This window comes from Eutrigla gurnardus (assembly GCF_963514095.1).
Source record: "Eutrigla gurnardus genome assembly, chromosome: 17".
Lineage (NCBI taxonomy): Eukaryota > Metazoa > Chordata > Actinopteri > Perciformes > Triglidae > Eutrigla > Eutrigla gurnardus.
Window position 1 is genome coordinate 8,171,707 of NC_139928.1, and position 13,887 is coordinate 8,185,593.

Sequence of the window (13,887 nt, forward strand, 5' to 3'; positions counted from 1 at the left end):
ATTATTAAATAAAAATACTTGTGCCCTTGGGGTTCGAAGAAACCAAACATCCCATAATAATGTTATGATGACCCATCTGCAAAGGTCTTGCCAGAGTTCTTGAATGCCAGAAAAATGCCAAAAAAATGCCAGAATGCGTATTTATCAGACCTTTTTCTTGTATCATTAAGAAACCGACTCCAATTACGTCATGACAAATGGACATATTGGATGTAGGAAGAACCATTTCTTTTTACTAGGGAGGCTCTACCTTCTTATATCCAAAGATAAATGAAGCAGCGAATCAATGGCTTACAAGATATCTTAAACACAATCCCTTCTGGCTCTGGATGGGAATGAACCTGTGTGTAAAATGTCACTACAAGCATGTCAGTCTATTGAGGGTTGACAGTGAGAACATCCTCCACGCCATGCAGGCCTCACAGCAGTCCGTCGCCAATACCAGGATCCAGTCCAGCACGTCACAGTAGACCGGGTCAGCTTAGACAATCAATGAATCAATGATCAAGCCAGCCAATATAACTAACAGGCACTATGTGAAATAGGGAAACTAAGTAATTGCAAGGATGAATGTCTTCTAACAACTAAAACACAGCCACAAATCTTTGCTTCCTGCTGTTCGGAACTGGACTTTTAACGGTATTACCTTATATAGGCTCCAGCACAACAAAGCAGAAAATAACAATAATCACATGTGGTTTAGTCCATAGTGAATATTGATGTCTTATCCTGTGTCAGTGTACGTAATACAAGCTTTCCGTGAAACATGACAGCAATTCCATTGATTCAAAATCTATCTCTATTTATTGATTGCAATTATGTATGGTTGGCAAAAGGTTTCATAGCAATGCATTATGTAAAAAGAAATTGTTCTGGCACAGTTCATGCAGTCAATTATAAATGAAATGACATGATGATATGCTCATAACTGGATATGATAAATCATATGGATTTATAATGAAAAAGTTCAGCAGTTTTAATGTTGTGCATGTATGTCTCGTTCTCTTTCTGAATCTCTTTAACAAAAACACAAACCTCAAATATTCAGGAAACTCGTGGAACTAGCAGAAACAACGTACTTAATAGCAACAACTATGTGAGAATGGGAAGATGGTCATGCGTGGTAACAGTAACTAGGGGGGCTGGGGTTATCGAACGGTCAAATTGATTCAGAGAAACAAATTGTAATAACCTTTAAATTACATGTTTACTAGACTTAAAATGATGTAATACGAAAATAACAAAAAACAATGTCATAATTGTAATAACAATTTTATGGCATTTTCATAGGAAGAGTTGGTGCCATCAATGCAGGCAGGGAAAGAAATCCAGAGAAAGCCAGCTGCTTATAAATATTACACTCCCTGCACATGATTGTCATGGGACACACTGACGTGTGTTTCTCCCTTGACAATTACAATAAAATATACAGTAAGAATATACAGTGCAAACCCACATCTTCTGAGTAGCGTTTCACAAGCCCATAACACAGCAGGGAGTAGGTTGGATATCTTATGCTATAGTGGTTTTCAATTGTTTGTACATGGGGAAACACACACACACACACACACACACACACACACACACACAGAAACACAAATTCACTGTCATATTTTTTTTAAACTACATGACTTGCTGAAATCTAATCAAATGGCTGTTCATGTACATCAATCATGAAACTCATCAATCATGAAAGAAGGCCAGATTGACAACACAAACCCCCACCACACATAAACACTCGCTCCTCTATCAATATATGAATGGACAAATGCAAATGTGAGTTATTTCTAGAAGCACTAGAGCCGGTCCTCAAATCAGCTTCTCTCATACTTTGTTTTTTACCCTCTCTCTGTCTCTCTCTCTCTCTCTCTCTGATTTTAGCGTGAAATGCTCAGTGATCATTGTGCCGCTGTACTCCTTGCAGCCCATAATCATTGCAGCGCTCACTCACTTATTCTGTCAGTCAGCGGGGGAATGGAGAGGGCCAGCTGACGCCCAACACCCACCCATCCTCCGCTCCCCCCCCCTAACAACACACACATCAACATCCACTCAAATAAACACTCACGCGGGCGACCGAAGGCAAACAGACAACCCCAGCGTTTAAAGACTCACATGAAAGACCAACGCGCCTGGCTAGAAATGGGCAATGGACTTGGGCTTGGGGCTTGCCGGGGTGGAAAGGGGAACAATTTCATGCCTAAGTGCATCAGAGAAGAGTACACTGGGAACACGAGCAAACATTTTTTCCACCCAGATAGGTTACAGCAATTACCCTCGCCTCTTTAACCTCGACGCTCGCCCGCGAGCTCTGTTTCAGGTCCCATCCGCAAGACGATGCCGACACAGAGTTGATGTTGGAGTTTTGGGGGGTTGAGTGGGTATCTTCTTCCACATTACATCATTTTGATGAGTGGCTTGTACATCCTGCTGTGAGTGTGCGCCGCACGGATAGTTGACCCGTTATCCTGCAATAACGGCGGCGGGTGTAATTAAATACTCATCATTCTGGGGGGGAATGTGTCAAAACAAAGTGCCAGCTCTCTAGTAAGAGCTCCATTATAGAAACAAAGGAATATGAGGGGGAGTACTGGCAATTAAAAGAGAAATCAATATGCATCCATATATGTGTGCATGTGTGCCACCGAATCCTGGATTAACAATACAGGCCTCGCCGTTTTATTAGTGTTTGTCTCGTCGCCAACGCTCCAAGCCAACAAAGTGGGGAAGAAAAAGTCCCTTTGACCCAGGAGAAAAGATTAGCATTGATATTACTGCAAACACACTTAGAAAATGTCAGTGTGGTATTAAGCACAATCTGAACAGCCTTAACAACTATTCGATCCCTGCAGGAATATTATATTGACATTTGGCTCAATCACTGTGTGTGTAGATTGGTACGCATTTAACCTTTTTGAGGTTATAACCCTTCGCAGAGGTCAAGATGTTGTGATTTTCCTCACTACTTTGGCTAAAGTTCACTTTCAATTCTCTCAGACTTTGGAAAACTGGAGCCACAGAAGACGTTACACAACTGTTTTAACAGGCTGAGTAGTATTCCTCGTAATGAGTTTATGTGTCAAATTGATAAAGGGCCCCTTTAACTTTTCCTATACTGTGCACACAGCATTAAATAAATTAAACTCTCCAAGCATTTCTTTAAACTTCTCTCTGCTAATTAATGTGGGATAGAGGTGGTGAGGGGAGCCTTAAAAATATTAAGATTTTCATGAAATTTGACGAAAGCGACTTATTCCACTATAATTGTAATGCTTCGGTTTGTGTGTTGTTGACTGATGTTTGTCTACAACAACCTTGAGGATAGCAGATTTTCCACTGCAACATTTAGCACTAGAAAAACCATGAATGCACCTAGTTATGTTATCTTCAATAACGTCTGCGTTCAATCATCTAATCTCTGCCGGCCGGCATTTCACGACGACGGTAATCTCCCTCCTCCTGCTGCTCGGCTCTGAGACGAAGATACGGCTGCAGCACAGGCAACCTTTTCATTGACTAATGTGACTGATGAACTCAAAGGTAAATGTTCTACTGTTAAATTACCACAGGGATGTGAGCAAGCAAGCGCAGATGAGACCGTGAATCCGTCATGGTGGTCTCTTCGTAACCTGAGCCGATTATGACGCACCCTGATTATTCAAATCACGAACCACGCCGATGCCTCTTATCACTCCACTCCACATCTGATCCTCCAAGCTGACTTTTATCCACTTACAGTGTTGTTTACTTAACTTCCGTCACTGTCATTGAACTTAAAGGTTAACAGTGTGTCTACAAAAAGCCTGCTTCCATATTCATAAATGTTGACAGGTTGACGTCCCGGTCACCAGACATCTTTAAACCTTGCCTCCATAAATGATGTGGATGAGCGGCCGCCAATGGTCGTGAGAGCCCGACAAAACCTCTGTTCTAGAGCTGAATGTCGTTTATTGATATGCAAAATGGCCTCTTTATGGCTTAACACTCAGAGTGGTTTATATGAGTCGGGGACGAGGGGGAAGGAGAGGTAGAGAGATGAGCAGACAGGATGAAGAGAGAGAGAGAGAGAGAAGCTAGGAGGAAATATGTGCAAATCCAGCCACTGCCTCCGCGAATCGTCGTTATCGACGGCACACATTCATCTGGATTTTAAATGGATGCACGCTTCCAAACAGAAACCTCTCCTCTGCCCTGCGTTTTCATGCAGCGGCCGGCTCAAAAGGTGACTGTAACAGGATGGGAGCCGCTTAATGTCCCACCTCGTCGTCTGCCCAGTGTTACTTTTTCAACCATACTGCAGGATTTCAGCACAGAGCTTTGATATATAATTTGACAAAGTGCTTTGTTGAAAAAGGAATGGGGATGATTCCAAAGCGGCTATTAATGTCAGGGAAATCTGATATGTAATATTGTTAAACGGTTTAAAGATATCCCGCTCGTTTCTCAATTGTAAATCTGAGTGTATCGCATTGAGCAAACCTTGTGTCGAATCTAAATTAAATGTCACTTTGAAGTCTGGAAGCATTTGATATTTTAGAAGTTATGTTAGAAAATATTGGCACTCAATGTTTGCATCACTTGTGTTTGGAAGGCTGATCTTTTCCTATGAGTGTAGGATGGAGACAGAATACAGACGTTCATGAATGTTTGTGGTTCTGAGAGAAATGTTAGCATGCTAACATGCTAAACTACGACGGTGAACATGGTGAAAACGTTACCTGCTAATTATCACCATGTGTGCATTGTCATTGTGAGCATGTTAGCATCGCGGCATTAGCATTTAGCTCAATCTACAGCTTCACATTGCTGGTTAGCACTAAAAATCAGGTCAGTGTCGAGTTGTTTGACATCATAATCACATTTTGTGACATGGATCTTCACAACCTGGTCTTCACTCAATGTCCCCTCAGCATCTGATACAAAGACATGACTGTCATCCAGCAGCGTACATGTAACGAGTGGAAATTGACAGGTCGTCCCTGACACGTCCAAAAACCGATGCTCAAGATGCACCTAGGGCACGCTTCCTAGTGTGAAGCTAAGGGCCACTGACTGGCCGTCTGTATTTGACGAGGTGAGGACGCGCTGATCTTCAAGGTGTTGCCTGTCCCGCTCCCTGCATCTCTTTTCCTCTCCGTGTGCAGGAACCTTAAACAAAGACGCCGCTTAATCTTCATACAGCCATCGAGACGGAGCATCATTACGGAGCCTCTTATGTGATGGTGAAAAGAAGTAATGGGATTTCATGCGATGCATGTTGATGCACCAGAATGAGCCCTGGCAAATTCAAACCTACACACTGCAAGAAATACCCACCCTACATCAGTTTCTTTTACTCATAGTGACTGCATTTTCAGTGGGTTTATTCACTGTTTGGAGTTATTTACGCCCACAGCACAAGGGCTTTTAATTAAAAATGCAAATGCGATATAATCATTGTAGATGCATATATTTATTTTGATGCATATTGTGACAGTAACTTTCTCTCCACTGGAGCAACAATTTTTGTCCTCGTTCGTCGTCCTGTCAAACTGAGCCCTCTTTTCCATCTGACGGGGGGAAATGAGCAGCGTGTCCTGCTGTATAACACAACCTGCTGTTTCACCACAGCGCGTTCACATCTTGACAGGCTGCAGACGGAAAAGTGCAACTGACTGAGGGTGTCTCCGGCTCTTTCTGCAGACCGTGTGCACGCAGGACAGACTGACTCAATAGCATGCAGAAGGGGGTCGGCTGGATGGGGCAGATTCACTCACCGTACATACGACACTGAAGTCATGTTAGGTTTGAATCAGTTCAAAGGAAGATTGAGTATTCAGGGCCAGTGTGTTAACAGAGCTGAGAGGCTGATGCCTTGCTGTAGCTTTAATAATGTATTACACTGACACCAGGTCAGTCAGTCAACACTCCAATTTGTTACCCAATGATATGTTTTCATGTAACCAGATGTTGGATGCAAGGATGTTAAGCTAATGAACATCAGACACAACATCCAAGCCCTTTGATGCGTTAACTATGGCAACTACACACACACACACACACACGCACACACACACACACTTAGCAAACCAGCCTGGATTCCCAGTCATCAGAGGCAAAAAAGCTCCTCGAGACTCCATAAGCATTAAATAAACTAAATACTGGTTTACCCGTAATGGGTAATCACACGCCATAGGAAGTAGTATCAAACCACACCTGTGTTACTGGATGAGCCATGTTGTGTGCCTAATCCATCTGATCTGTTCACACATTATCCAGCTAATGCCATAAAATACAGTAAGCCAGTGCCTGGAAGAGGGTCTGTGTTGCAGCGGCATGGCGAAAAGGGGCTCTAACTGAGATAATTCATGTGACACCAGATGTTCAGAGGGAGAATGGCCATCGTATTTCAAAGGAGCGCCAAACGTGCATTAGAGAAGCACGACTGCGCTGGAAAAGCTCGCCTCCTTTTATCATCCAATGCACCGGTAGAATAAACGACAGCCAATTCCCCCTCAGCAGATCCCCCCCTGGAGGATTCCTGGACCGGGGTGGTCCTGACTGAGGAATCATCCCCCCCGCTGTCCCAAGCGCCCTCGCTCGCTGTACGCGGCTCTCCTATGATTAATTAAGTCGTTGTGCACATCTTGCTTTGCAGTGTAAACGCGATACTTCTGCAGCCAGCGCGAATTTCTACCCCCGACACACACACACACACACACACACACACCACGTACACGCACAAGCGCGCTTTCGCGGTCAGCGAGCGGTTACGCACGAATGAAACTCGGCGGTCACCAACACGTCCCGGTCTGCAGGATGTGTTTGTGAATCTCCAGCCAAAGATAATGTGGTGCTTTTTGCGTTTGGGTTGCGTGTATGCGAGGAGGGGGGCAGGGTGGGGGTCGTCCTCTGTTCGCGAATGGCGCAACTTCTCTTTTTTTTTCTTCTTCTTCTTCTCCTGTCAAGTTGACACAGCTGGGAGCCCCGCGTACGCGCACCGACCCGACCTGCTGCTGTTTGTAGTGGAAGGCTGCGCCCCATGCAAACCAACAGTCAGAAGACTGACGCCTGCGTGCACGGAGTGTGAGCGTTGAAAGATTTAGCACCGCGGCACCTGCACCCCCCCCAACCGCGTCATGAGTGGCCTTACCTTAAAGTCGAGGTTTCTTTGCGACGTTTTCACTCAACGTAATCTTCGTAGGAGTAACAGGAACGCACGCCTATTCCGCAGCTCCCCAATCGCTGTGTGGAGAAGAACGAAGGTTGCAGAGACAGCAGTGAAAACCAGCGGTGCTCCATCCTCTCTCTCTCTCTCTCTCTCTCTCTCTCTCTCTGGTTCACAGGCAGGGCTCCCCACTGAAATATCACCGCCAACCGATTGGTCCACAGGATGCCAGCGGCCCCTCTCCGGCGCTCTAGGAGGGGCCTAATAAAACCTTGGGGACCGCGAAGGCCAACACATTGCATGGAAAATCAATCAAGCCATTCAGCTCTAATGCCCAGTGGTTGTTCAATTGGGCTATTATTAACATTGAATGATATATATTTCCATTTTTATTCAGACGACTAGGCTATGCCACGTGTTTCCAATTTGACAATGCCTTTTTTTCATGGATTTGCTGGAGTGCGCTGCGAAAAAATAATACATGACATGTTCCAGTTTTCCAGGCAAACTGCTCTAAAACGTAGTTTTATAAAAGTAATGATTTCAGGGTTAATGATTAGGGGCTCCCATTGTAGGCTATTTAAGTGTAGGAGGTAGAGAATAGATACTATCTATTCACACAGGAGCACAACATCACAAGAGTGCAGACTACAAGACCCACGATGTGTTCAGCAGCGTAGCCGCCCATTCTGAACACGCCATCACGCCAGGCACTTAACTTAGACAGTAGCTACTGTAAATGGGTCAGAGAGAGAGAGAGAGAGAGACGGGGAAATAAAGACTCGTTTCCAATAGGCCTCAAGGCCATTTCATGATTGCGTGACTGTCTTATTGCATGATTGAATACCAAGTGGGCTGATACTTGCAAATAACGATACTAATAGGCTAATAATAAAAATAAATCACCTATATTCATTGAATTGAATGAACTTGAACTGCTGATAATTGGTAAACTGAGGGAAAGACAGAGACAGACTGAATAGGTGTGCACATGCGCGTGTGCAACCGCGAGGGCGTCGGAGCCCTGTTTTTTTCTCGGTTCCTCACGGGGGCCATCATCTTCACAGGCGCTGCGCACCACATTTGGTGTTAATTTCTCATGATGCTGTGTAAATTCATTCAGCGTTGCTGCTCCCACAGAGACAAAAACAGATCGAGGCTCCTCCAGATGTCAGCAAGACCAGCCCTAAGAGCTTATTCGTCTTCCGTATGCCCTTCTCCACTCCAGCCACCATGTTCACGCTGTGAGGGAAGAATTTGAACGCTGCCTCTCAGGTCAACTGATGCAGGCCAGTGAAGGATGCAAGCTGTGGGGCATGGTTTCGGCTTAAAATTAGCTCCCCCTCTCTCATTAGCAAAACAGAGTTAATCCTCTTTCAGAGCTGACAAATATTCATGATACATTAAAAAAGTGATATTTTTCTGAAAGCCTTATTCGTTGTTTAACTTTACAGCTCGTGATTTTTTCGCCCGTACAGTATTTCACTCACACAGTTTTCAATTTACTGCCGCAGCACTTTTGATGAAGATTCAGCATCTCGCAGTTAATAACTTTGTTATCATGGGAAATGATGTGCAAGTGAATCATACTTATCCCCAGCATTCTAGTGTGTCATCATTTATAAAATAGTCCTGTTCGGTCATAAGCAGTGACAGTTGTGGAAAAGGAGCAGCTGTGTTGCATTGGCAGCCTTTCGTTTCAGCACCATGGTCAGTGACACTGTTACAGGCTGCTGTGGGAGAGTGTGTGTGTGTGTGTGTGTGTGTGTGTGTGTGTGTGTGTGTGTGTGTGTGTGTGTGTGTCTACTCTGCTCGGTATGAAATTCCATGCCACTGTGTGACGCTTTTGGTTACTTTATACTTTTTATAGGTGAGGTTTCAGATCATGGCAACAACTGCCTACGTGGGGAGGATGTGGATATGCATGCCATTATACACGTAATACACCATGTAATACACACATGGTTGCACACAGCAACCCCAACAGTAGGTCTAGTTGTCACAAAGTGATTGCAGTAGGGAGAGGGTTATGTGTATTAAACATGGCAACCTCCCACACTGGCATTTAGTGCATCAGCATGCAACCCTGGGGCCGAAGCTTTGCTGTAGGCAAGTGTCTTTTACTCGCAGTGCATTAATGCTCATGTAAAGTATGGAAGTGAAAACCCTTTACTATGTTAGCCTCATTAAGTTTGTGGCATCTCTCCTCGTCAATTCCACTCCACCTCAGCCGCGGCACGCCATTGTCCTTCCCTAACAAGGCCACCAGGATGTAACTGCATGCGGCCCTTTTCTCTCGGTGGAAGCCAGCCTAATAAATATGTATCAGTTCACTGGGTCAAGGTGTAATATCCGCTTTTTCAACACAGCACAACACAACGCAACACAGGCCTCTCAGCCCTCATGTATGTGGCAGGACATTCATCACCAGGCTAAAATCGTTTACAGCTCGGCTTTGCGCCACCTGCTTCACAGCCTGCCAGCGGACCTGTTTTGTATCTTCATTAGCGCTCGTCTGAACTATACGCTAAAGCCAGATGTCGGAAGGCCCTGACCTCAGCTCACTTCTAATAAAGTCAACCCCACTGGTTGCAGTTTATGGCATAGAAATAAATTAGGGGGTGGGGGGCATGCAGTTTCCCCGCAAACCTGCTACTTTAATACGGGTCTCGAGATTAAAACCCAGAATTGCCATGGTCACAAATAATTTGGCAATGCTATTTTCTGCTCCAGGAACGTTGGCTGGATTGTTATTTGAAAAAGCCATAAGCCCCCTTATGCACTCTCACAGTCCGAGTGTTAGCATTGCAGGTATTTCCCATGAGAGTCAATCTTTAGAAAACAAATGAAAGTCAATGGTAAACACAAATGGTAATCTTTCTCTCTCGCAGGCTCTCTTGGAAATGCAGTCTAAAGTAATTTCAACTTTGCATAACCTTTGCCTGACATCCCATCAGTATATACAAATACACATGGATGCATCATAGCAAATGCAATTGCAGTCATCCACTGTTTTCCATCAATGTACAATTCAAGAGATGATTTGACAGAAACCAAGTACTGTGCCATACAAAGGGCAAAATGAAAATCATAAGAGTTCACAGACAAGTCCAAAATGACATCTGGCGGAGAAAAAGCATCTTACGTTATTGTATAAAAGAGTTTTCCTTCTGCAGTGGCTGGTGTTTACCTGTGGTCAGAGTGCAGTATCCCCACTGGGCGAAACAGATTGATCACCTTCAAAAAAACAGCCACTCAATTGATCCCCAAACAAATGCGATGAGCTCTGACCATGGCTCATCCCCTTTGGGCCTTTTGATCCGGGGAAACTTGCTGATCTGCCGTGTCCTCCTTTTCTAATAAAGCTGTCATCAGCTGCCAATGTGCACTTTCATGGCTTCGCTCCAAGCTGGCTGAGATCAATAGCGCCTGTCGGGCAGGGGGGGTGGGGGTGGGGGGGTCCCTAGGCGTAATAAGGCTGGGAGATACGTGGTAAGTAGACCACAGGGGGGATCTAGACAACACTCTGAATTCAACAGAGAGAGAGTGAGACATGACATGCATGGGGAGGAAAAAGAGAAGAGAAAAGAACGAGATTAATGCTTATAAGCTAATGGGAAAGTATCAGGAGCCAGTGGCGACACTGAATTGTCCACAGAAAAGGGAAGAAACCTGATAGAGAATGGATGAGATGCAGGATGCAGCTGTATTTAGTTTCTGTTGGCACAGTAGTGATGTCACAGAGCCTGTTAGTGTACTGTGATATCCCTCTCTTCCCATTGGCTATACCAGGCTTGGACACATCGCGTCAGAAGATCTACAGCTCTGCCAGTGTCATCCATATTTCATCAAACCACATGCAAGGCAGTGGAGCCCATACCTCATGTTACTCTGACATCTTTACTAACCAGGCAGCACTGATAGACACACAGCGCTTTCTACGCTGGAAATTTACTGTCACTGTGACAGACACAACAGACTGTATTATACCACACGATGCATCCCCCAGAAGTCATTATATTATTACTTAGTCGTATTTGCATGATATAGCATGTAACAATAATGTTCCTGTTCCCCACCGACTTCTTTGAATGCACCATCAGCCAATTATAATTGTATTTCATTCCAAGAGAGTCGATGAGAAATCATAACACATGCAATGCTCCGAAGTACGAAGCTTAATACGAGCATTCCTCATAGATCAGATGAAGGGAGCCGGTCATCGAGGGAACCAGGCAGCCGAGACAACGGTATAATAGACTGATTATAAACAAGACTAAAAGTCAACAGCCATGTTAGCCGCTCTGTGAGGCTGCACTCAGGCACAGCGGTGCTTTGAGCTAAATGCTTATATACTCACATTGACAATGCAAACGTGCAATCATTTTGCATTAATAATGTTTACCATGCTCATTGTTCTAATTGGGTTTGCTAGCATGCTAATTATGTGTATATTATGTGTATAATGCAGCTGAGGCTAATAGGAATGTTATTGGGTTTGCAGGTATTTTTTTCAGAAACTAAAGTACTGGGTGATTTCAAATGTTGACCTGATGATGCAATAAGAAATGTCAACCAGAGAGGACCATGAATGTTTTAACCATATTTCATGGCAATTCACCCAACAGTGGTTGGGTGGTGGTGGTGCCAAAGGAAAAGTCAAGGAATCACCAAAATCACTATGATTCATCCTCTGGTAACCATGAATGTCGCGTGCAATATTCTGTATCAATCAGGAGGCAAGATGATCACTATGCATCTTCTGGGGACCATGAATACTTGTACAGTACTTGTTGTTCCAGTCTGTGTTTCTACATTCGATGGTTGCAGTTAATCATTTAGTAAAGCAACGAATGGTTGATTCAACATTCCCGCCATTACTTATTCATGTAAAAAGAAATCACAAACCTGGACATCATTTGTCGGCTGTCACTATTTTCTAATGTAACCTGAGCTGTCAAGTTAATGGATCCAGTTGTTTTATTGTTTCCAGTTCTGTTTCATTTTAACCCATGAAGTTACACCTGCCTGTATGCTTTGTATCATTTTACGTTTTTAACGGTTGACCCCCAAAAAAAGTTCCAAAAGTTCATCCTCAAACTCAATCCAATTCAATCCATCTCTGAATCAGTGTTCCCATTCCACATTCATACCTGCATCACTGATGTAGAATTAGGACTGAATCAGTCATACAATCCAAAAGTTGCATGTTGGATTGTGTCCAGCGGTGAGGAATTGATTGAAGTTGAAACTGGCAATTAGTATCATTGGTAACCGTGGCGGGAAGGAGAACGCGGGACGGTATAACACACCTCCCGAATGGAAACAGTCCCATTATTCTCTGTCGGCTGTCCTCACTCCCCTCCTCGACATTCATCTGCGGGTGTAATGACCAAAGAAAGAGCAAGGCGCTGATCTGTCAGGATGATTCACTGTCAATTTACCAGTCTTCTTTGTTTTTTTTACAAAGCCCCGCTCCGTGCAGCGGCCGCGCATTAGGACCGAGCCTCCTAACTCTTTCATAATCTACATATTGACACGTATGACGGCGCGGCTCTGATTGAGAACGACTGTGAGGAGATGACTTCCGAGCAAAGACTTCAATTTGACCGAGTGCGGTGTCAGGAGGTGATAACTGGAGTGGCGATTAGCGGTTGGATTTGAACACGCTGTGTTATGACATGTGATACGGTGCTGAATGGTATTATGGCTGCCGAGACTGCTTTTTTGAATTTGTGTTGGCATAGTGCGGTAAATGTGTTTGAATAAAGAGCTGGTTTACAATCAATCACTGTTTCAATTTCTTGCCGGCACGACAAAAACCACTGGGTTTAATGTTCACAGCGGTGTGCAGCCTCGCTCGTGCCAAAACTGATTTAAGATATGAAAATCTTGGCTTCCAGCAAACTTTCATTTACAGTACATACTCTTGTTTGCATCATCCTCGGGAGAGAGGCTTGTTTTTGAAAAGATGCCTTTTTTTCCCGACCCAGTATATTGCTGAGATGTGCCTCAAGGTTTCACATTCTCTCTATGCAGACTATGAATGAGTATGCAGACGATCTGAACGATAACAACACACTGGGCTTGTTTGGGTTAGCTACAGCCACACATCTGCAAATAAAGCATGTGCACAGGCAGCAAGCTGTCTGGGCATGGACTAAATAAATAAATAAATAAACAGCCTGCTGTTTCCATTAAGCTCAAACACAAGGTGAGATCTCTGTGCATGGTTTGCATCAGAGAGCAGAGCTCTTTATGATAAATGCCCCGAAGAGGTTATTTTATGATTAAAATGGGCAGAATTGAAGCCACTTAAGCCTTTTAGCCTGGCATTAACAATAAACAAGAGAAGGTTAGCACACACACAAGGCCCTCTGTCAGTGTTAGTTGTTTATTGTTAGTTGGACGATGTATAGCTGACTTAAAGCTTAACAAACACTTGGAAAGTTTCGTCCTATAGAGATGGTTGGCCACACCCCAGAGACTTGATATCAACCCACAAAGTGCCCTTCAGCCTCCGCATAAGACACACAAGGCTTTCAAGTTACCGCAACCCAAACCCATCTGCGTCACTAATTCAGCGCTCAGAGAAAGCAGTCCGGGTGTCTGATGACGTAGAATAGCCTAGACACTGAAAATAAAGCCCACACAGGTGGGTGGGTCAAACAAGCAGGACTTTCCAAAACTGACACATCTTGTTACTCTGGGGGAATTCAAGTCAATTATAATAGACAGAG

The 13,887-nt window shown here is 44.2% G+C and overlaps 1 protein-coding gene across 2 annotated transcripts in view; it reads right to left on the reverse strand.

Annotated features, from left to right (window-relative positions):
- The window catches only part of dlgap3 (discs, large homolog-associated protein 3), a 109,033-nt gene extending 101,800 nt beyond the window's left edge, over window positions 1–7,233 (reverse strand). For both annotated transcript variants that reach the window (XM_084031966.1, XM_084031965.1), the window contains exon 1: window positions 7,133–7,233. The gene's annotated coding sequence lies outside the window, so the exon portion shown is untranslated. The remainder of the gene's footprint in view (window positions 1–7,132) is intronic.
- Between the last annotated feature and the right edge of the window lie 6,654 nt (window positions 7,234–13,887).